General features: G+C 36.7%; 1 non-coding gene across 1 annotated transcript; it reads left to right on the plus strand.

Annotated features, from left to right (window-relative positions):
* Positions 1-1,384: 1,384 nt before the first annotated feature.
* LOC141413130 (U6 spliceosomal RNA) lies at positions 1,385-1,488 on the plus strand. Its single transcript, XR_012437953.1, has one exon. It is a non-coding gene; the product is annotated as a U6 spliceosomal RNA (small nuclear RNA).
* Positions 1,489-25,629: the final 24,141 nt, after the last annotated feature.

Below are 25,629 nucleotides of genomic sequence, written 5' to 3' on the forward strand. Positions count from 1 at the left end.
AGATTCTACAAGGAATTCTGCATACAGAAGATGAAAGCAAACAAAACCATGAAATGACAGGAAGTATCAAACCACAGGAGAAAAGACAAGTGGTCAGAGAGTAGCATTGACTCGGCTGCACACAACCAAATCCTTAAACAATGTAAACAACTGAATGGCAGGACTCACCATGTGGTCTCACCATATTGATGATACTATCAATACTAACACTGAATGTCAGTGGACTCAACTCCCCCATCAAAAGACACCATCTGGCAAACTGGATTAAAAAGGAAGATCTGACAATGTGTTGTTTACAAGAGACCCATCTTATTGACAGAAATAAACACTGGCTTAGGGTGAAAGGCTGGAAGAAGGTTTACCAAGTCAGTTGTCCTCCAAAACAGGCAGGAATAGCAATACCTATATCAGACAAGGTAGACGTCAAACATACATTGAACAAATGAGACAAAGAAGGACACTACATATAAATAAAAGGGGCAATACAACAAAAGGAACTGATAATTATCAACTTATATGTTCCCAATGTCAGTGCACACAATTACATCAAACACACACTAAAGGGCTTAAAAGTACATATAGACTCCAACACAGTGGTAGTGAGAGACTTTAATACCCCTCTATCACTAATAGATCATCTGAAGAAAAAAATCAACAAAGAAATCCTAGAATTAATCACACCATAGATCAAATAGACCTAACTGATGTTTACAGAATATTTTGTCTAACAACAGCACAATATACATTCTCCTCAGCAGCCCATAGAACTTTCTCCAAAATAGATCATATCTTAGGGCACAAAGCAAGCCTCAGCAAATGTAAGAAAATAGAACTAACTCCCTGCATTCTATCTGATCAAAATGTAATAAAAGTAGAACTCAATAACAAAAGCAACATCAGAAAATCCAGAAAATTCAGGGAATCATCAGAGACTACTTTGAGAACCTATATTCCAATAAGTTGAAACAAAAGAAATTGAAGAGATGAACAAATTTCTAGATACTTATGACCATCCAAAACTGAACCAAGAGGTTATTAACCATCTAAACAGATCTATAACATGTAATGAAATTGAAGCTGCAATAAAGAGTCCCTCAAAAAAGAAAAGTCCAGGACCTGACAGATTCTCTGCCGAATTCTACCAGACCTTTAAAGAAGGAGTAATACCAACCTTCCTTAAACTTTTCCACAAAATAGAAAGGGAAGGAACACTGCCTAATTATTCTATGAAGCTAGTATTATACTTATCCCAAAACTGGACAAGGACACATCCAAAAAGAACTACAGGCCAATCTCAGTAATGAGCATTGATGCAAAAATCCTCACCAAAATAATGGCAAACCAAATCCAACAACATATCAGAAAGATCATTTACCATGATCAAGTTGGCTTCTTGATACCAATAGTAAAATTGGAATGATACAGAGAACATTAGCATGGCCCCTGCGCAAGGATGACATGCAAATTCATGCAGCGTTCCATAAAAAACAAAAACAAAAACAAAACAAAACAAACAAAAAACTAAGAATAGAAGGAATGTACCTCAACATTATAAAGGTATATATGACAAACCTATAGCCAACCTTTTTTTTGTAAATAATAGCTGTTTATTTAACCACCGTTACAAGTTGGTCATTTAGAAGACTGACAGAAACAGAATCTTGACTCAGTTAAGACTCAATTTCCTAAGCAATCAAAAGCCTATCAAAATCAGCCCAAAACAAAGGCAATTATCTTGATAAAATACAAAATCATTTTAAAATTATTGTTCATTTATTCACATGTGCATACATTGTTTAGGTCATTTCTCCCCACTGGCCACTGCCACCTCCCTCTCCCCCCTCCCCCCTCGCTTCCAGGCAGAACCTGTTTTGCACTTTTCTCCAGTTCTGTTGAAGAGTAGAAATAAACAATTATAAGAGAGACATAGCGTTTTTGCTAGTTGAGATAAGGACAGCTATACAGAGGGATTCCTAGCATTGCTTTCATGTACAAGTGTGTTACAACCCAGGTTGATTTATCTCTAACTGATCTTTACACTGGTTACTGATCCCCTTCTCCTGTTGACCTCTGTTGCTTTAAGGTTTCTGTATTAGTTCCTCTGGAGTGGGGACATCAAATGCTTTCATGTTTTGGGTTTTCTATCTAACCCCATACCTCCCATATGTGTTCTCCCCTTGTCATGTGACCCAAGTCCAACTACATTGCTGTTTTTTCTCTAGATCTAAAGACCACATGTGAGGGAGAACATACGATTTTTGTCTTCTGAGTCTGTCTAACCTTGCTCAGAATGATGTTCTCTAGTTCCATCCATTTACTTGCAAATGCTAAGATTTCATTCTTCTTCATGGCTGAGTAAAATTCCATTGTGCATAAATACCACATTTTCTTGATCCATTCGTCAGTAGTGGGGCATCTTGGCTGTTTCCATACTTGGCTATTGTGACTAGCACTGCAATAAACTTGGGTGTGCAGGTGCCTTTGGAGTAACCTGTGTCACATTCCTTTGGGTATATCCCTGGGAATGGGATTGCTGGATCATATGGCAGATCTATGTTTAGATTTTTAAGAAGCCTCCAAATTTTTTTCCAGAGTGATTGCAGCAGCTTGCATTCCCACCAGCAGTGTACAAGGGTTCCTTTTTCCCCACATCCTCGCCAACACATGTTGTTGGTGGTGTTTTTGATGATAACTATTCTAACAGGGGTGAGGTGGAATCTTAGCATAGTTTTGATTTGTATTTCCTTTATGGTATAGCCAACATTTTTAATGGGTAAAAGCTGAAACCATTTCCCCTAAAGTCAGGAATGAGACAAGGATGCCCACTCTCCCCACTCCTATTCAACATAGTCCTGGCATTTCTAGGCAGAGCAATAAGGTAAGAAGAAGAAATAAAAGGAATACAAATAGGTAAATAAATAGTCAAAGTATCCCTATTTGCAGAAACATGACCCTATACCTCAAAGACCCAAAATAATTTCACCCAAAAACTCCTAGACACCATAAACAGCTTCAGCAATGCAGCAGGATACAAAATCAACTTACAAAAATCAGTAGCCTTTCTATATACCAACAATGAACAAATTGAGAGAGAATATATGAAAACAATTCCATTTACAATAGCCTAAAAAAAAATCAAAAACCTAGGAATAAACTTAACAAAGGATGTGAATGACCTCTACAAGGAGAACTACAAACCGCTGAAGAAAGAGGTTGAAGAAGACTACAGAAGGTGGAAAAATCTCCCGTGCTCATGGATCAGTAGAATCAACATAGTAAAAGTGGCTACACTACCAAAAGCAATCTACACGTTTAATGCAATTCGCATCAAAATCCCAATGAGATTCATCACAGGGATTGAAAAATCTACCCTAAAGTTCATTTGGAAACACAAAAGACTGTAAATAGCTAAGGCAATACTGAGCAAAAAAGCAACACTGGTGGTATCATAGTACCTGACTTCAAACTATACTACAGAGCCATAGCAATAAAAACAGCATGGTACTGGCACAAAAACAGATAAGAAGACTAATGGAACAGAATAGAGGACCTGGATATCAATCCAAACAGCTACCCTGACCTTATTTTTGACAAAGGTGCCAGAAACATACAGTGGAGGAAAGATAGCCTCTTCAACAAATGTTGCTGGGAAAAGTGGTTATCTGTCTTCAGAAAACTGAAATTAGATCCATGTCTATCACCCTGTACTAGTATCAACTCAAAATGGATTAAAGACCATAATATCAGACCTAAAACCTTGCAGTTAGTACAGGAAAGAGCAGGGAATATACTGGAAGCAATGGGTATAGGCAAGGACTTCCTCAGTAGAACTCCACTTTGGAAAAGAATATGGAGGCTTCTTAAAAAACTAAATATAGATCTGCTATATGATCCAGCAATACCACTTCTAGGGATATACCCAAAGGAATGGGACTCAGGTTACTACAAAGGCACCTGCACACCACGTTTATTGCAGCACTATTCACAATAACCAAGCTACCGAAACAGCTAAGATGCCCCACTCCCAACAAATGGATTAAGAAAATGTGCTATTTATACACAATGGAAATTTATTCAGCCACAAAGAAGAATGAAATTTTGTCATTTGAAGTAAATGGATGGAATTGAGAACACCATCTTAAGTGAAAGTAGTGAGGCTCAAAATGTCAAAACTCACATGTTCTCCCTCATATGTAGATTATAGAACTAAAACAAATGCAGAAATATTATTGGACATGGGTCACACACTAAGGGGAGAATACACACAAGAGGAATAGGGAAAGGGAAGGAAACCTAAAACTTGAATGTGGTTGATGTGCTTACTGAAGAGGAGCAAATATAGTAATCTTAAACTGGAATAGTTCACTATGGGCAGGGGCCAGGAAGTAGTGAAGAGGTCTGGTAGAGATGAACCAATGTGGGTTGTAATACACATGTGAACAGAAGCAAGACTAGGAATCTCTCTGTATAGCTATCTTTATCTCAAACTAGCAAAAATGCTATGTCTTTCTTATTATCTCTTATGTTTTCTCTTCAACAAAATCAGAGAACAAGAGAATGGAACAGGTTCTGCTCAGAAGTGGGGATGCAGGGGAGGGGAAAGAAGGGAGGGTCGTTGCGGGGATGGGAGGAGGTGGCCAAATCAATGTATACACATTTGAGTAAATATAAAAATGATAAATAAAAAAACAACAAAACCACCTATAGACAAAGTAACCATAAGATTGTCATTTTTCAAAATGAAAGGTTAGATTCTTTATCCTTCTTGCTGCACCTGACAGGGCCCCTTCTGTTCAGGTCCCTTCATGTTCAGGTCATGCCTTCTAAATCAGATTTATCTCTTCCAGAATGAAAGCCTTTAGGACCCAAATCATGAGTCAACAAGGCTATTGATCTCTACAGATGAACGAGATCCCCATGAACAACCCAGTGGTCCATGAGAAACCTTCATTGTAATGAACAATAATTCATACACTTGTGTCCAAATGAGACCCAAGGGAAAAATAGGAGAGACAATTTCCCCTTGTAGGTAGGTCCTGGTGCCCCTTGTCAACTCAAAGCAGATACTGAAGATGGTTCACCCCCTTCAGCAACCCCCAAAAAGGAATTTTTTTTTGAATATTGTCTCTCAGGGGGATTTGAGGCAGGCTTCATTAGGAACTCATATAAAAAATTGCATCTTAGATTAACCATGCTTTAGCTCAGGAACCACCCTCTCCTGGCTGGGAACCATCCATGTTTCTCTCCAGTCATTGACTATGGGCTGGGAATCTCCTTCTTCTCCCCTTCTCATAGGTTATCATAGGTTTTAAAAGCACCTGCAAGGCAGAAACATGCTCTTTTGGCTTCTGGATTTTGGCTTTCACCTGGGCCCCAACATGCTTCCCTTGTATTTCTCTTCCCGGACTTTTAATAAACTCCCTTTACACCATGTGTCCTGCCATAGGTTCTTTCCGTGTGGTACAAAGAATTTGGAAGTCTTCTGATCACAAACTGTACCATCGCCATTAACAATTGTATACTGAGCAAAAAGAAAAGGAAAATGTTGGGGAGTGGGGAAAGAATGATTGGGAAGTGGTAATTGTTCAGAAGAATCTTTAATCAAAGACAGGACAGCAATTAGTGAAACTAAGGCATGGCTTTGGTATCATTGACTCTGAGAAGATCTACTTATACATATTCCTGTAGCATGTAAATGAACCCCACAGAAATGTGTATGAAATTGTGATTACTTTTTCAGGCTGCTAGAGTGTGAGGCGTGTTCTGGATGAAATAACTCTCAGGACCGCTCTGATTCTTCCAAAGAACTAATGTTCCATTCAGATGTTTTAGGGCCAAAAATAAACCAGAAGAGCAACAAGCCTTTCATTTAATTTGTTTCACTGTTCCTGCAAGCTCCTTTTTGATTAGCTTCTTGGAGAATCTGGGCATTGTATATATGCTCCTGTCACTCATTTGTGATTCCAGTCTGTGAAACAGTGATTGGGAAAGGAATGTGAAAAAGTATGAGGGGAATCAGTGGTAGGCTGGACAAACCTAGTAGCGCTCTGGTAGCTGTCTACAGGCTTCTGATGGCCTTTTTATTTATGATATCTTTAGACATGAAGAAACAAGGTTAAATTCATTTATTTCAAAAGTTCTTTACAACGGGGATGGATTCCAAGATGGCAGCTAGAGGGAGGAAGCAGAAAGCGTGCCTCCTATAGTGAAACCTTGGAGAGATGCTGGAAACACACTTGGCAGGCAAAACCACCGAGAAGAGGCAAAACTTTGACCTCTCCACACCTCCAGCCGGTGCAGAGCATCTCCACTTTATGTTAAAAGGAGATACCAGGAGGGCCCCCGGGCCGCCAGTCGCCTGCGCCCAAACAGCTTGGGAAGATGCAGACAAGGTGAGCTTAGTGGTACTGTGGTGCTCCCACAGACAACCCTGGGGCAGAGCAGCATAGCCCCCTGGACAGACTGACCTCCACCCGGGGAGAAAAGAGAAACTGAGTAATAAGCAATAAGAACAATAAAGACACGCTGGAAAGAGGGTGGGGCTCACTGCACGTCGAAGATTGGGGGAAGGGAATCCTTCCCGGAACTGTAGATAAACAAGCTGGGTGGGCTGGAGAGGCTCCAGTGGGAGCAGGGGCGCGTGCTCAGCAACCAGGAGTGGGAAATCTTGTAAAAGTGGCGGAGGGAGGAAAACTCCACAGGAGAAGGGGGGAAGACCCACTTCCCACGTGAGCTGTAAACAAGCAGGCCTGAGGAAGCGGGTGCAGTGTCACCTCCCCCAGTGTGCTTGGAAAGGGGAAAGCTTGTAGCAGAGGCTCCCGCACAGGAGAACTCTGAGTAAACAAAGCCTGTGGGGCCAGGTGAGTGCTAAGCTCATCCCTGCGATCTGCATAAATAACGCCTCCAGCAACAGCAGGATGGCAGCAGCAGGCAGGCAAGCCAAAGCCTCAGATAGCCATTCACAGAACTGTCTCCAGACTCTTTTTTTTTTTTTTTTCTCTCTCCCTACCTTCGATGAGAAAACAGCTGAACTACACGTGCATGCTGAAAAACTTACTGAAACTATTGCATTTGAACTTGGGACACTTGGTGGGTGTTTTTTTTTTGTGTGCAGTTTTGTTCTACTTAATGCATCCCCTTTGATGGGACAACTATGGAACAACATCTGAGGCACCATTTCCAGGACTGGAGACTGAGACGGACACCCAAATTATTAAGACTGAAACTTCATTGCATTTGAACTTGGAGGTTTTTTTTTTTTCTATTTTTCAGTTTGTTTTGTTTTATATATATATATATATATATATATAATTTCTTTCATTTACTTATTTTTTATTTTTATTCTTATCTTTATTCTTTTTATTTTTTATTTTCAATTCCCTCTCTGTCTCTCTAATGCACGTTCAGCTTACTGTCGATTAGTATACTAATGCTCCCTGTTTATACCTTTGAAACTTTCTTGTTTGATTCCTTGTTTTGTTTTCTCCTACTTGTCTGTTTGTGTTTCCCTTTTCTTTAACTTCTTGCTTTCCATCTCCTCTCACCCTCCCATTCTAAATATTACCATTGTTATTATTACAAGCTAGAAAATACTTAATTGTACACAGTACAGGGACAGTAACAACACCAAAGACAATGACGGGAAGACAGAAAAAACAGGGAAACCAGTTTCCCCACAGCAAAAAATTAGTACAGGAACCAGAGGGGAATGAAGAAAACAGATACTCAGATCCAGACTCCAACAAAATGAAGATAAACTATGCCAAAGAACCCAATGAAGCCCACAAGAATAATTTAAAAGAAGACATACTACAGGTACTCAATGAGAATTTTATAGAGATGATACTGGATAGGGTCAACCAAAATGTACAGGAGACACTCAAGAAATTCCAAGACAACAAAAATAGAGAATTTGAAAAAGCAAAAGAAGAAATAAAGGAAACCATAGAAGCACTGTATAAACACCAAAGTGAAAGAGAGAACCGATTAATAAACAGATAAATGAACTCAGGACAAAAATAGACAACATTAAAGAGGAAACGACCCAGGATATGGAAAACCTCAGAAAAAAGAACAAAACAGAACTGTAAAACAAAATGGAAGGCCAATCCAGCAGAATAGAACAAACAGAAGACAGAATCTCAGAACTTGAAGATGAAATGGTAATTAAAGGAAAAACCGAAGAATTATTAATTAAACAACTCAAGAACTGTGAAAAGAAAATGCAAGAACTCACTGACTCCATCAAAAGACCAAACTTGAGAATCATGGGCATCGAAGAAGGAGAAGAGGTGCAAGCAAAGGGAATGCGTAATATATTCAACAAAATAATAACAGAAAATTTCCCAAATCAAGAGAAAGATATTCCCATATAGATGCAAGAGGCCTCCAGGACATCAAACAGACCAGATCAAAATAAAACTACTCCACGACATATCATCATTAAAACAACAAGTTCAGAAACTAGGGAAAGAATATTGAAGGCTGAAAGAGAGAAAAAACAAGTAACATACAAAGGTAAACCCATCAAAATCACAGCAGACTTCTCAACAGAAACATTAAAAGCAAGAAGAGCGTGGGGTGAGATCTTCTGGCACTGAATGAAAATAACTTCAACCCCAGGATACTCTACCCAGCAAAACTATCATTCAAAATAGATGGAGCAATAAAAGTCTTCCATGATAAGCAGAAACTAAAACAATATGTGACCACAAAGCCACCACTACAAAAGATTGTTCAAGGGATTCTGCACACAGAAAGTGAAACCCAACTTAACCATGAAAAGACAGGCAGCACCAAACCACAGGATAAGAAAAAGCAAGAAATAGAGAGTAACCTCAACTTAGGTACACACAATCAAACCTTCAAACAACTAAGACAACTAAATGACAGAAATCACCACATACCTATCAGTACTAACACTTAATGTTAATGGACTTAATTCACCCATCAAAAGGCACCGCTTGACGAAATGGATTAAGAAGGAAGATCCAACAATTTGTTGCTTACAGGAGACCCATCTCACCGACAGAAATAAGCATATGCTTAGGATGAAAGGCTGGAAGAAGATTTACCAAGCCAATGGTCCCTGAAAACAGTCAGGAGTAGCAATATTTACCTCTGACAAAGTAGACTTCAAACCTACATGGATCAAATGAGATAAAGAAGGACATTCCATACTAATAAAAGGGGAAATAGACCAAAAGCAAATAATAATCATCAACCTGTATGCACCCAATGTCAATGCACCCAATTTCATCAAATATACCCTGAAAGACCTAAAAGCATATATTAACTCCAACACAATGGTTGTGGGAGACTTTAACACTCCATTATCATCAATAGATAGGTCACCCAAACAAAAACTCAATAAAGAAATCCAAGATCTAAAATATGCAATAGATCAAGTGGACCTAGTAGATGTCTACAGAACATTTCATCCAACCTCTACACAATATACATTCTTCTCAGCAGCCCATGGAACCTTCTCCAAAATAGATCATATCCTAGGGCACAAAACAAGCCTCAGCAAATATAAGAAAATAGAAATTATACCGTGCATACTATCTGATCACAATGCAGTAAAAGTAGAACTCAACAACAAAAGTAAAGACAAAAAACATGCAAACAGCTGGAAACTAAATAACTCATTACTTAATGAACAATGGGTCATTGATGAAATCAAAGAGGAAATTAAAAAGTTCCTGGAAGTCAATGAAAATGAAAACACAACCTACCGGAACCTATGGGACACAGCAAAGGCAGTCCTGAGAGGAAAGTTTATAGCCATGAGTGCATATATTAAAAAGATTGAAAGATCCCAAATCAATGACCTAATAATACATCTTAAACTCCTAGAAAAACAAGAACAAGCAAATCTCAAAACAAATAGAAGGAGAGAAATAATAAAAATAAGAGCTGAAATCAATGAAATAGAAACTAAAAAAGCCATACAAAGAAGTAATGAAATAAAAAGTTGGTTCTTTGAAAAAATAAACAAGATCGATAGACCCCTGGCAAACCTGACTAAAATGAGGAGAGAAAAAATCCAAATTAGTAGAATCAAGAATGCAAAAGTGGAGAGAATAACAAACACCATGGAAGTCTAGGAAATCATCAGAGACTACTTTGAGAACCTATATTCAAATAAATTTGAAAATCTTAAAGAAATGGACAGATTTCTAGATACATATGATCATCCAAAACTGAACCAAGAGGAAATTAATCACTTGAATAGATCTATAACAAAAATGAAATTGAAGCAGCAATCAAGAGTCTCCCCAAAAAGAAAAGTCCAGGACCTGATGGATTCTCTGCTGAATTCTATCAGATCTTTAAAGAAGAACTGATACCAACCCTCCTTAAACTGTTCCACAAAATAGAAAGGGAAGGAAAACTACCTAACACATTTAATGAAGCCAGTATTACACTTATCCCCAAACCAGGCAAAGACACTGCCAAAAAGGAGAACTATAGGCCATTCTCCTTAGTGAACATTGATGCAAAAATCCTCAGCAAAATAATGGCAAACTGAATTCAACAACACGTCAAAAAGATTATTCACCACGACCAAGTAGGCTTCATCCCAGGAATGCAGGGGTGGTTCAACATACGAAAATCAATAAACATAATAAACCACATTAACAGAAGCAAAGACAAAAACCACTTGATCATCTCAATAGATGCAGAAAAAGCCTTTGATAAGATCCAGCACCATTTCATGATAAAAGCTCTCAGAAAACTAGGAATAGAAGGAAAGTTCCTCAACATTATAAAAGCTATATATGACAAACCTACAGCCAGCATTATACTTAACGGAGAAAAACTGAAACCATTCCCTCTAAAATCAGGAACCAGACAAGGATGCCCACTATCTCCACTCCTATTCAACATAGTACTGGAATTCCTAGCCAGAGCAATTAGGCAAGAAGAAGGAATAAAAGGAATACAAATAGGTAAAGAAACCGTCAAAATATCCCTATTTGCAGACGACATGATCCTATACCTTGAAGACCCAAAAAACTCTACTCAGAGGCTTCTAGACATCATCAATAGCTACAGCAAGGTAGCAGGATATAAAGTCAACATGGAAAAATCATTAGCATTTCTGTACACTAACAATGAACAAACTGAGAAAGAATATATGAAAACAATTCCATTTACAATAGCCTCAAAAAAAATCAAATACCTAGGTGTAAACCTAACAAAAGATGTGAATGACTTCTATAAGGAAAACTATACACTTCTGAAGAAAGAGATTGAGGAAGACTACAGAAAGTGGAGAGATCTCCCATGGTCATGGATTGGTAGAATCAACATAGTAAAAATGTCTATACTCCCAAAAGTAATCTACATGTTTAATGCAATTCCCATCAAAATTCCAATGACATTCATTAAAGAGATTGAAAAATCTACTGTTAAATTTATATGGAAACACAAGAGGCCACAAATAGCCAAGGCAATACTCAGTCAAAAGAACAATGCAGGAGGTATCACAATACCCGACTTCAAACTATATTACAAAGCAATAACAATAAAAACTATCTTTAAAACTTTTTATTTTGAAATAATAATTTCATACTTGCATAAAAGTTGCATAAATTAGCATAAAAATTCTCATATGCATATGCCCTCACTCATATTCCCCAGGTGAACATTTTACTACATTTGTTTAGTCATTCTTTCTTTTCTGTCTTTTTCTGTGTCTTTGTCTCTCTTTCGCGTGTGTATTTTATTTAGAATTATCTGAGAATAAGTTGTAGACGTACTAGCTCTTTCTTCCTAAATACTTCATTACATGTTTCTTGAAAACAAGGATGTTATATTACATAATCATAGTACCCTATTGCATCAAGAATGGTCTGATATTAGTTATATGTAGTAGACTATAAATAATTAATATAGCACTATTATTTATTTTATAGAGCTTATTCAAATTTTGCCAATTGGCTTATTGATATCTGAAATTCACTATTATCACATGATTGGTCAGCAATTTTGGAAATGTGCATTAAAATACAAGAGAATCTTACAAGTCAGAAGAATAGAAAAGAAAAGGCACCAGTGGCTCACACATGTAATCCTAGCTCCTCAGGAGGCAGAAATCAGGAGGGCCATGGTTGGAAGCTAACCTGGGCAAATAGTTCATGAGACCCTATCTCGAAAACACCCATCACAAAAAAGGGCTGGTGGAGTGGCTCAAGGTGTACACCCTCAGTTCAAGCCCCAGTACTGCAAAAAAAAAAAAAAAAAAAAAAAACAAAGAAAAGAAAAGAAAATGTAGTAGTTTTACTCTTTGAATAAACGAAGCTACTTTTTTTTTAGACAAGACTTCTGTAATATTTTTTGTATCTTTGCATAGATTGCTAGCACTGACAATAGATTCAAATTTGTGAAACTTGGATCAATATTACTATTTTTAAAGCCACAACAAATATCTAGAATATATTAATTTAGATAGACTAAAATACAAAGGAGAAACATACAAAATAATTTGGAGAATATGTTCAGTCTACCAGGTGATACATACTTCAGGAAATAAAACATTCGATCAGTTTTTTACAAAGACAAAGAAAAGATGCTAAAATGAAAACTGAAGCAAAGCAAAGTAGCTCAAGTAAACTTACTTTACTAATGTGCATGAAGGATTATTTTTGACTCATTATAATAGTTGACAAGAACTGTATGGAAGTGGATGTCATTTTTATCAAAATTAACAGGTTTATGATTATAGTTAAGATATGAAGTATATTTGTACCTGGGCAAGTTTCTATAGGGACAATGGTATAGACTGAATCACACATGGGCAGGATATTAAATACAGGAGAAATATGCAGATATAATCTAAGCATAGAATACTGTGTTAGATATTAGGAACTGCAGAACCAACAATTTGAAGGAAAATTAGAGCAAGGCTAGGAGAAAACAATTGCAATGGTTCAGAGAAGAAAAGGATTAATTTATAAGTAAAGATTTAAGTAGACAAATCTATAGCTAGGAAAGTAATGGCTATGGACTATAAGACTCTACAAATATTTGAACGTTAACAAGGTGGAAGAGGAATTATTTAAAATGATATAAAGAATAAGTCTCCAGGAGTAATTTAAAGCAAAAGAACTCTTTGATATTGAACATCATAAGTTTTTGAAAAACTCTTCTTACAAGAAGTTAAGAATACCTATTTTTTCTGAAGATTTGAAACCACAAAGGAAATGACTTTGGATTGTGAATGGTTGTTTTCGGTCTAGTGGAAAGACCAATAAAGTCATTTGACTCTCCAATCTTTTTCGTGAATAAAAAAAGCCAAAAGTATTAAATATAAGTTTGGCCAAATGCAACCATTTACTCAAGAACTTCTATTAATTCTCATGTTTCAGTAATACTTCGTACTACATAATGAAGCTCTGTATTATATACTGGCCACAGCAGTTTATTATCTTATTTTGGGAGGAGTAATTGTTGTGGGGTTTTATATTTTTATTCCAAACACAGTACATTGGGTGTACATGTGACCTCAATATATGCTTCATTAAGAAGAAAGCTATATCTACTCAAGCAGAGTGCTTACATTTGAAGTGATTCCAGAAAATATTTGAGGTGTTGACTTGTACCTCTACTAATTTGAAAGATTTCTTAAAAATGTATACAGAAAGACTTTCCCACCGCTCCACATTCCTCACCAGTTGTTGCCGGTTAAAAAGACTCAGTTATTTCATGCCTTCACCTCCATTTCCCACAAGACTGATGCAAGAGCTAAAACTCTTTTACTTCATTATTTTCTCTTGTCTGCTCATCCTCTACCTTGCCAGAGATAGCTTTGTCATCCAAACACATTACTGCCATTGCTGGTTGGAAAACACTCAGTGGATCACAATTATCTTCAGAATAAAATTCAAAACTTTGTATTCAAATCCTTCCACTTACCTTCTCAGCTTCTCTCTAGCTACTTCCTGCATTTCTGGTTCCATTGTGGAAATCCCACATACTAATAAGATGGTAGATGTGTTTTTCCAAATACACTGGGTTTTCCTGAATTCTCTAATAAAGCAAGGTATAGCTGAAATAAACCTTTCCTTTAGCTCCGCCCCACATTTGACCTCATCCAAACAGTACAAGGATGGAATGTTCTCCTGTTTCCATTGACTCTCCAGTACTTTGCTTTTGTTCTTAGCAACTATCATCACCAGACATATTAAGTGCTATAATTATTTAAGTAATTATCAATATGTTTTAATCTTCTTCTTCTGGAATACATGCACCAAGAAAATAATGACTTTGTGTTCATTGCTTTATTCCCATAGCTCTCTATAATGTTTGATGCATAGTCAGTGTTCAACAAATGTTTGTTGAATAAATGAATGAATTTTCATTGTGTCATTTTTGTTATTTATCTGTGCCAGTGTCAATTTTGAGACTATCAAGTTTGGCATTTTATTTATTTTGGTGGTACTGAGGTGTGAACTCAGGTACTTGCACTTCCTAGGCAGACACTTTACTACTTGAGCCATGCTCCCAGCCCTTTTTTCTTCAGTTATATTTCAGATAGGGTTCCCACTTTTTTCCCAGGCTGGCCTAGAACCATGATCTTCCTACCTCCATCTCCCAAGTTATTTAAAAAACTCATATTGATTCCTTGGGATTTTTATTATAATTAGAAAATGGTTAGCCATTATCCCACAAATGTTAGCTGTGAATATTAAAGAGAGCTTTACAGTACAGGAAAATATGAAGTTTATATCTAATGGGCCCTGTGCTTGCTATAGAAAATGGTGTTAACATGAAATACAACTCAGCTCCCTTGGACCTTGGAGATAATGGTGAATTTGGTTTGATAGAGTGTTTGGCACATGGTTGTACATCACTTGTTTTTCACTGTCTCTATTCTTTCTGTAGATATCATTGCAAAAGCTATTCCAGCTCATGTTTGAACTACAATATCATATCAACCAGTGGCAGAATTTCTAAAAGGCTATACACATTTTAAAGGCAGAGCATGTATGACTTAAGGAGAAAAAGTAAAATGCCTGGGTGCCTTAAATGGTGCAAGTCAATGGTCAAGGCTTTGATCTTAGATTGTCTTGCTGGGTGTAGTCACCTTGCACTATGTGCCATTTTCACCACCCGCAGTGCACATAAGGATTCTGTTAAAGGAGTCTGAATGTTAAAATGTTTTATTAGCTTTTTAAAAAATATAAATAAGTTGACTTTTTTTTTCTTTTTCTCCCTTTTGAAGACGCAAACATCTAAGAACTATTTCAACTATTTTTACATTGTGTTTGTAATGAGGTGAATTAAAACTGAGATAGATTATTGTTGGTCCTCTTATTAACAGTATAAAGTACTTAATTTCCTTTGAAGAGACTATTTGATTTCTTCTTATGTTACCTCTCTTTCTGTCTCTCTCTGCGTCATCTTATCTTTTTCCCTCATTTATTGAAAATTTGGGGCTTCTAAGTAGCAAAGTTTCTATAAATAAAGAGATTTTTGTCAGGACTTTCAGGGTTTATATACATATCAAAAGTTCTTTAGGGTTAAACCCTAATTGGGTAGTTTTTATTTTTTTTAAGGGATGAAGCACTGATTTTTGTTCCAGTTTGTAGATTTATTCAATTAGGAATTACCAAATTCATGATGCATACTTCTCAAGTCATACTAGATTATAACTTGATTCTAAACATGCTAATTTATAGATCAATTAATGCCAAAAGTTAAGACCAATTTGAGACCGATCAGTGAGAGGAGAGTGGAAGGGATTTTGAATTTCAAAGAGCACTGGCTCTATGCTGAGTTTTGCTACAGGGTTTTCTGTGATCTTGGCAAGTCACTAGCTCTATTTGTCTTAGTGTTCCCATCTGTAAAATTGTGGTCATTATACTTGACACTTCCTTTCTTAAAAGGGGATGTTATGAGGATGAATAAGGTAATGCATTGTGGTAAAATGTGTTGAGCTCCTTAGGAGAAAGGAGTCACATAAATACAGAGTATTATCTCACATGAAAAATAGCTACAATGCTTTAAATATAGTGACTAAGAGGCACAATCAACTCCTAATCTATTTTTTCTCAATGTAGCAAATTTCTTACATTAAAAGAAATGATATTCACATATTGATTGGCAAATACATCACCGCCTCTCTCTATTATTGTGTCACTAATACATTTTTAAAACGTAAATAGTTGTCAAGCATACCATCCTGTTCCTTACTCTGGAAACTCTGGAGACTTTAGTTCCTTTGTCTCACTTCATCCCTAAATCCTGACACTTCTTGTTTGGTAAAGTTTATAGGCTCTCTGTTCTTTCTCTTTATATCCGTAGGAATTCACAGTGAGTTATAGTAGCTAAGAGATGGGGCTCAAGAACCATAGAGCTTGTTGGCATGATGGCATACCGCTATAATCCCAGCACTCAGGAGGCAGAAGCAGGAGGATTGAGAGTTCGAGGTCAGCCTGGGCTGTATAGCAAGACCTTGTCTCAGAAAAAAAAGCCACAGTGCTTGAGTTCAAATCCCACTTTCCTCGTATATAAGGCAAACTTGAATTTGAGATTTAACTACCCTGTGCCTCAGGCTCCTCATCTGTAAAATGAGTATAACAATGATACCTATATATACAAGCATCATGAAGAGGGAATAAGTAAGTTAATACGTGTAATTCTACTTACAATTGTACCTGGCATATAACATCCTTGGAGTAAACTTTGCACCTTATTGTATGCAATCATCTTATATTCATTTATTATTCATCAGACTTTCTGAGGTGCTTAGATATTCTACTAGTTTGCCTTTTCAACACAATTCAACTTTCTTCTTAAAATTAAGTTATTCTCTTCTGTATTTTGAATCGAATCTTCCCAGAGCTCCAAAACAATCACCATCCATCTCTAAATCAGGTGCTTGAAATTACACCTCTAATATTCCTCATGAGCCACTCGGGTCTGCAAACAACTGCACTTCATTTTCAATAGCACACAGGTGGGCATACAGCTCCAATCAGGTTAACATCCTTGTCATTCTTCACCAACGTATCATCAACTTCTGCTTTTAACCTCCGTTTCTTTATAAAAAAGTCTATGCCATCTTTCCTGCTTCATGTCTCTGCTCCTCTATGGACTCTGCTTAAGGATTCCCTCTTTCTTCGGATGGGCCTAATCACTGTCAGAGTAACTACACATTAGCACACTGTGTGCATCACTGACGTATGACGGAATTTGATTATGCAGTTGATGTGTTTATATTTTATGTACAGTATAACTTTATATTGCTTTTTGAAGCAGGGTGAAGCATTATCCATATCACAGACAGGAGTCTGGAGACCGTTCCTCCTTTGCCATGGGGACTATAAATTAGTCTGAAATGGGCATTGTATGTTCAGAGTTCTCTGACAAGCTTCTGAAATTATCCTTTGTTGATTTAGCAGTTCCATAGCATACGGCTTCTCTGACTTCCTGCTTAGTCTCTCAGGTCCCAAAATTCTAAACGAACTGCTTACCACTGCAGGTTTTGAGCTGAGCTCATATCATATGTAAATACGTTGTTTTAGGGAGCCTTGGAGAAAAGTTTTAAGCAAACAGAAATAACTATCCATAGAATCAGAGAATCTGAAGGGTAGAAAGGTCCTAAAATGTCACCTATTCTTCAAGACTAAGAAGTCATAGCAGCCAATTGCTGTTGACTTAATAAAAAACAATTCTAGAGAATGAACTAATATTTCTAATATCTCTATAAAATATTGATTTTAAGTATCATTCATTTCTGCTTTACATATATTGTATCATGTAACTCTAGTGAAGCTTAGAGAGGTTGCAAAAATTCTGATTTATGGGTGAGAGCAGGGTGTGCAATACCTAGTGATGAATTTTAAGTTGAAATTTTTATAGTGCCAACTGTTCTTTGTCTCAATTCTTCCCCCTAAACTTTTTTTTTCAGTACTGGGGTTTGAACTTAGGACCTCATGCTTGCTAGGCAGCACACTACCACTTGAGACATTCCACTAGCCTCCCCCAACTTTAATAAAATCTATTTTATTATTAATACTCTTGTGTGTGTATGGTGTGTGTTTGTGTGTGTGTGTGTGTATGTGAGAGAGAGAGAGAGAGAAACAGACACAGAGAAGGAGAGAAGTAAGGGAAGGAGTCACATCTTTGAAAATTCTATATAAAAAAGAAACAGTATACACAGAAGCAGATATCTTAGTGGCAGAATTGAGCATGAAGACTGGAAATTTACTTCCCTAAAATACACAGAAATCTTTAAGAGGCTTTAGATTTCCATGGACCAAGTTTTAGCATTTGAGCCCATCTTGGGGGTAGGATGCCTGCGCCTCACATTTGGGTCAGACACAGAACACTATAAGTTACTAAGGATAATTTTCATTGTCACCTTAGTCCCATCATTTAAAGCCATAGATTGTGTTCATTAAAATCACATGGAATTTTGTCAAAATCTTAGGCCTAATTCCAGAGCTACCAAAGGAATCTCTGGAGTTGGATGTAGCGATTCTTAGGCACATTGAAGTTTAAAAAACCATTTTCTTCAAAGCATATCTCCTGTTTTGTGTGTATTTTCCCTTTAGACTATAGATATCCTGAGAGTCATAATATTTTACATTTTTGTAAACTTTATGGGATTCCTATTTAAATTGTAGGCTGCTTAGAAACCATCACATCATAAATGCTCAATAAATATTGTTAAAATAGAATGAAATTACTACAAGTGTATTTGCCATTTTATATACGCCCAGAAAAATCCCAGAAGATGTCGGGAAGAATATAACTGCATAAAAATGCCTGTTCTCATTGTATTCTTGCAAATTGCTAACAGAATACATTTTAAGTGTTCTCCCTACAAAAATGGTATGTGAGGTGGCGATTAGCTTCATAGTCATTTCATAATATATACACATTTCAAACCCACACGCACATGATAAATGTGTAATTTTATGTGTCAAGTATAAAGAAAGAAAGAAATAAATGTCTACTCTCTTTTGCTCTCCTCTCCAGGTTCCTGAGCACCAACACATTAGGTGACAGTTGAACAAAGACAGTCATCATGCTTTAGGCGAATGTAGCATCCTTCCAAACATCTGACTTTTAACCAGTTGTAACCTTTCTGGATGTACTGAATGGCTTTTTCCCCATGTATGGTGGTAAAATTTTGAGGAGGGTGAGATTTCATAGATATATTCTGTTTAACAGTTCTTGGAGTGCTACTCACTCCAAGGACTCCAGTCTTGTGTGCCCAACTTCCTTTTCAGTGTTCTTGCTGTCTGTCTCAAGGTCAGCCTTCCCATCTGGTTAGAGTTCTTAGAGTCAGTTTCAACAACTCTCTCTCTTAGAAGCCACATCTTCTCTCTGACCAAGTATTTCAGCGCTACCTTTAAAATATGTGTCAGAATGCAACTGCCCTTTTTTCTTTTTCTTTTCTTTCTTTTTTCTTCTGTTTCTTTTATTTTGGTGACAGGTTCTCTCAATGCAGCCCAGGCTGGTCTCAGACCAGTGATTCTCCTGCCTTACTCTCCCAAGTGTTGGGATTACAGGCATATACCACCATGCCTGAGTCTAACTACTTTTTAAAAAAAGGCTTAAGTTTTCAGAAGAGTTTTAAGTTCCTACCACAACAGAATGGAAGGTATAGGGATTTCATGTGACCCTCTGCTTCTGTGTATGCATAGCCTCCCCCATTACCAACGTATCCTATGAGAGACTTATGTTTGTTATAACTGCTGAACCCACATTGACACGTCATTGTCACCTGAAGTCCATTATTTACATCAGGGTTCATTCTTAGTTCAACCACTTTTCAATTCCTTGTGTCCATTCTGTTCCAAGTCACTATGATCCTTTGCTCAGATCATTGGCTCGAAACTGGCCAATGTTTCCTGTTTCACTGAGAATGAAAGCCAAAGTCCTTACAATAAAGCAAGTTTTATTTCAGCAGCCAACTATTTTTGGCTTTGTGAATAGCATAATTGAATTAGAAAAAAGACAATACTGAATTTAGACAACTAATGCTCATGAATACCCCTTCAATTAGCACTTACTATGTGATTCTAAAATAATTACTTGCTACATATAAAATCACATTGCATTCTATCCACAAATATTTATTTATCAAGTATAATATATAATATTTATTTATTTGTTAGTTATTAAGTACATACCCAGCATTGGTTCAAATACTGAATATCCAAAAGGCTGTGGAAAACATGGTTTATTGCAGACCTGTGGGAACTTGGCTAAAGTTGGGAAAGCCAACCATGGTGATTCCAGAAAGATCTTTATTTCCATTGGTGTATTTACTGTCAGATACTGCATCTTTGGTGACTTCTTTAGTAAGAAAAGTTTTCTGACTCTTGATACCACTTTAAATATTCTTTGTGTACACAATTAGTACTTTCTAACTTGCTACAACTGTAATATCAGATTATATGTAGAGAAGAAGATTAGAAAAAACCTAATTTTGAGTTTTGTCTTCATATTTTGATTTTAGTGATCTCTCCACAGACAAAAGAGAACCTGAATCCTGAAATTTAGAGAAAATGTGTCCATTTTGATATGCTACATATCTGAAAACCAAATAGATAAAAGTAAGTTGTACTTATCTAAAGATGTCTCTCTCAGTTGAGTCAATGTTAAAAGCCTAAAACCAAAATTTCTGTCTTATAAAATCTATAGCCTACTTAGAAATGACTATGAATGATAAACTTGACATACTTACATATTTTAATAATATGAAATTATTGTTGCGTGATTAATAGCCAAAAGACTGACTTAAATCTTTACAAACATTTATTTAATGTTGAGAAAATTCTTAATTTCCTAATTAGATGATATTTTAAAAAATCAGATCTTTGAGAAAAAAAAGCTTTTACATGTTTTTTTAAAACTAAAACTCAGTCTGGGGTCTCGTAGCCTATAGAAAACATGACAGCATGCCTCTCCATGACTAGAAGTATTACAGCCAGCCAGGACACCTCTATCGTGCCAGTGCTCCAACTGCGCAGTAATATTTTTCTGTATGTTATTTCCTTTTCAAGTGGAAAATTGGAAAGTGGTACTTAGACTAAAATATAATCCTATCAATTTTACATAAAATATTGATAGGAAATAAAAATTTAGTAACCCTGGTGTGAATTCACTAGACTGCGCAAAATACAAATATATAGATTAAGGAAAGTTAACATAATCTTTTTATGGGAACTAAAATCAATTACGTGTCAGCTTTGTAGTATTATAAATGTATTTAGTCAGCATAGAATTTTTCCAGCAGTGTTTTCTACAGATTGAAATTGACTAACCAGATGTTAAATATTAAATAGAACTAATCAAAGCATGGTTCAAGAGGCTTTAAAAGCAATGATCAAAGGGAGCTATTTATTACCTGGTGTATGTTACCATAAAAATATTGGCTTTGTGATATTATATTTAACCTTATTTTTTCAAGATCACATTTTCTAACTTTACATGAATAATAATTAATGTTAATAAATTAACTATGTAATTGGATCATTGTATATAATAATGAGTGGAAACTTGACCACTTAATTCATAGACATAAAATCTTGGTGAGATATTTACTACATAGATAACTTTCAGTAATAATGTAAGCACACAGTCACGTGTTGTTTAATGATGTAGATATATTCTGAGAAATGTGTCTTGAGGTGATTAAGCCATGTGTGAACATCATAGAGTGTGCTTACACTAACCTAGGCTACAGGTTTGGTGTAGCCTATTTCTCCTAGGGCCATGATGAACAAAATACCTTGAGATTAAATGCAGCACAGACAAAATGATGCGATCAAGAGGTATGTGTGACTGCAGCTACAATGGCAAAGCTTATTGTGCAGTAAATATTCTTCATATTAGAAGGATTATGCTCTTGAGTAAGGATAAAAGGTATATAGTGAAAACACAGTCATTTGTTACCACTATGAAGTATTGTGTACCACCTGTAGTTGTATCGCTACACTTGCGTATGACTAGCAAGCAGCACAGTAGTTCTATTTATTCCAACATCACCATAAATGTGTGAGTAATGCATGGCACTATGATGTCACAGTGGCTATGACAATAGGGGGACATGAACATGCAAACACCAAGACCATCAAACAGAAATGAAACAACACAAGATGACAAAACCAGATGAAGCCTACAAGACTTGTATTTTATTCTTTATTTTGAGTTAAGAGATTTTACCAGGTCTCCAGTGAAGAGAAATTACAAGTCTGATTAGAATCTCATTTTACATCATTTATACTTTTGCTGTGTACAATTAAGCTTTAACTAATTACATGATATTATGTATATAACTCTCATTTAAAAATGTCACTACCATTCATAGTAAATCCTTTTGCTCTCCTTGTGAAATTAAGTCTCAAATTGGAAAAAAACACATCAAACTCTGGGTAAGATTTTTTTTCAAATTTTGAACATTATTTCATGAGGACTACAAGCAGCTTTTTTTTTTTAGAATGATGATGAAATTGGATGAATACTCTCTGTTGTAGTGAAGAGTCTCTTGCCCAAAGCAGAAAAAAATTGAGCAAATGGCACCACTTACAGAGCATTGCTTTAGAAAGGCTCATTTCTCACTGCTACAAATTACACACTCAATCGAGGCCTTTTGAGTGGCAGATTTCTATATAGTAGGCTTTGTCTGCTTAACAGATTAACCGCTTTTTATGTTATTCTTTTCCCCAGGATTCAGGAAAGAAAATGACATAATAGATTTTTTTTTTCCCCAGGATCACAGTAAACCTCCTTAGTCAAACCCAGTTGCTCTTTGGGAGGTAAAAAACGAACTAACCTGTGTTTCTACAAAGTTACAAAATCATTTACATTTATTACTCTTGCACAGTGAGGCCCCAGAGCCTCAGAGCTATGGTTCTCCAACATCACTGCCTTCTAAGCCTGACTGATTGGTTTAAAAGCTTGTGAGAGATTTATAATGATTCACTGTGTAAGCCAATGATTTTACATTTAAGGCAGGAGACTGCCTGTAAACGACAGAACTTCAGACTCTCCTTGGACTCAGCAGGTGACCAATTGTTTCCTTAGGTTTAGATGAAAATAGGGTTTCCTTTGCACTGTTTGAAACCCGAGTTTGTAAAGTGCACACATGTTGTAATGTATATAAAGCACGATAATGTCAACTAGTGGTTTATAGTGCTACTTCAAATTATTTGGCTATATTAATGTCTGAGTGTATGAAGCACAGAAACTTAAAAGACTCTCTTGCTTTTGAACCTTTCTTGTTTACTCCCGTGAACTTTAACTGCTTCCTCAAATTCCAGATTTGTTATTTAAATAGCGCATACTGCTATATGTTAAGTTTGGAAAAATTACTAAGGTTACTGTGATGTTTGACAACAACATATAAGAGCGGTGTCTTTTACTTTTTAAGAGTTTTTATAAATTGCCATTGCTCAAATGTGGTATTGGTATAAATGAAAGAAATTAGATTAATGGACTATATATGAAAATAGTAAACTTTATATATTTTTCCTTGTTTGATCATTAAAGAAAATTTGTAATTTGTAAGAAAGTCAAATGTTTTCATTAGGAAGCTATTAAGATTGTAATAAAGTTATTAAGAGTAATAAAAGGAGAGAGTCACAGAGATATCTATCACATAATTCCCCATCAGAGTCCCCACTCACTAGCCACTGACCAGTCTGTATATTTCCAGCAACAATACCCGGAGCTACTGGAACAACCATGGCGTTACATGGAGGTGTAATTTCTAACATCTTGGTTAGAAGAAAATTAAGTTACATCATCTTTTCAACTGCTTCCTTAATCACAATTTGACCCACCTTGTTCTTCTTTCTCCATCTGCACAGTCAACAAGTCCCTACAGCGTGTCTCCTGTCCCCTTGCTTATCTTTATCTCAAACTTGTCATCTGTCCCTCCTGCTCCTTATACAGCCCCATATGCAGCTGCCTTTCTTCTGTTACCTTTTTCTCTAGGCTCCTTTCTATTCAGATCGGGTCTGCATCTGTCATTCCACATTGCCTGATGTTTTTCTGTCTTGTTTTCGTAGTAAGTGCTAAGCATTTTCTCATAGACCGAGTTTAATTTCTAAGAGCACAGCCCTTGCACTCAGAGCCAGCTTGTCATTGCCATTGTTCTTTCTGTTCTTTGTATTTTACTTTGGCCAAGTTACTTAACCTCTCTGAGCCTCACTTTCTTTGTTTGTATGAGGGGAAATAATATTCACCTAAAAAGATGGTGGTGAACACTGAACTAAACACAAGCCAATGATGAGGCTTAGCCCCATGTTGTAAGTGTTAAATATATTCTAAACTTATCCCAGTGGTCATTGTGCTAATTTCTTACTTTAATTGGGTGGACTCTCCCCGTACAAAGTCACTTCCTTAGGATTTCTCACTCTCAAATTCTTTTAGTTCTAAGTGCTGAGGATTAAATCCAGGTCCTCACAAATGCTAGGCAAATACTCTGCCAATGAGCTACACCCCCAGGCTCCTCTTAAGCTTCTTATTCTTCACTTAACTCTAGTTCTTATGGGTCCGTATTGTGTATATGAATTCCATGAAAGACTTTGTCATAAGCCTTGCTAAAGTTCAAATATACCATGCCAATGAATTTTTGCCAACTTACTGTTTTGCTGACTTGCTTGCTTTTTTTTTTTTTTTTTTTTTTGCAGTACTGGGATTTGAATTCAGGGCTTCAAGCTTGCTAGGCAGATGTTCTACCACTTGAACCATACTTCCTGCCATTTTTGGTTGGTTATTTTGGAGATAGGTTCTCTTTTTTGCTCAGGTGGGCTTGGACCATGATCTTCCTGTTTTAAGGTTTCCTTAGTCACTGGGATAGCAGATGTGCACCACCATGCCCAGCATTTCTCCCTTGAGATGGGGTCTTGGATTAGCCTGGAATGGTTATCCTCCCAATCTCAGTCTCCAACATAGCTCAGAATGACAACTGCCTGGCACCAGTGCCTGGCTACTGGTATATTTTACTCAAGAAAGAAATGAAGGGCTGAAGTCTTGGCTAAGCAGTGGAGCATCTGCCTAGCAAGCACAAAGCTCATATTTCAAAACCTAGTACTGCCAGAGAGAGAGAGAGAGAGAGAGAGAGAGAGAAAGAGAAAGAAATTTTATTCTTGGTTAATTCACACTGTCTTTGAGGGACTACCCAACATTCCTCTTGTCACCTTGTGGAGATTCTTTTTCTCTTTTGCGGTATTGGGGTTTGAACTGAGGGCCTGCACTTGAGCCACTCCACCAGCCCTTTTTTGTGATGGGTTTTTTTGAGATAGGGTCTCGAAAATTCTTTGCCCAGCTGGCCTTGAACCACCATCTTCCTGATCTCTGCCTCCTGAATAGCTAGGATTATAGGTGTGAGCTGCATGCCTGGTTACACCCGTTTATTTCTTAATTCCTTGGGATTTGCCTTTTGTCATTATAAATCTAGAAGAGCGGTTTTCTTGAAGGTTTTCATGGGTCTTCAATTGGTGCATTAGTCAGCTTTGCTGGAGTAACAACCTCACAGTCTCAGTCACCTAAAACTAACAAATATTTTGGACTCACATAGCACGCTGTCAATTGTGGGTTGCCCACTAACATTGGGCCCTCTCTCTTCAAGTCTGTTGGGCACTCTCTCTTCTC

Source organism: Castor canadensis, chromosome 10, assembly GCF_047511655.1.
Source record: "Castor canadensis chromosome 10, mCasCan1.hap1v2, whole genome shotgun sequence".
Classification (NCBI taxonomy): domain Eukaryota; kingdom Metazoa; phylum Chordata; class Mammalia; order Rodentia; family Castoridae; genus Castor; species Castor canadensis.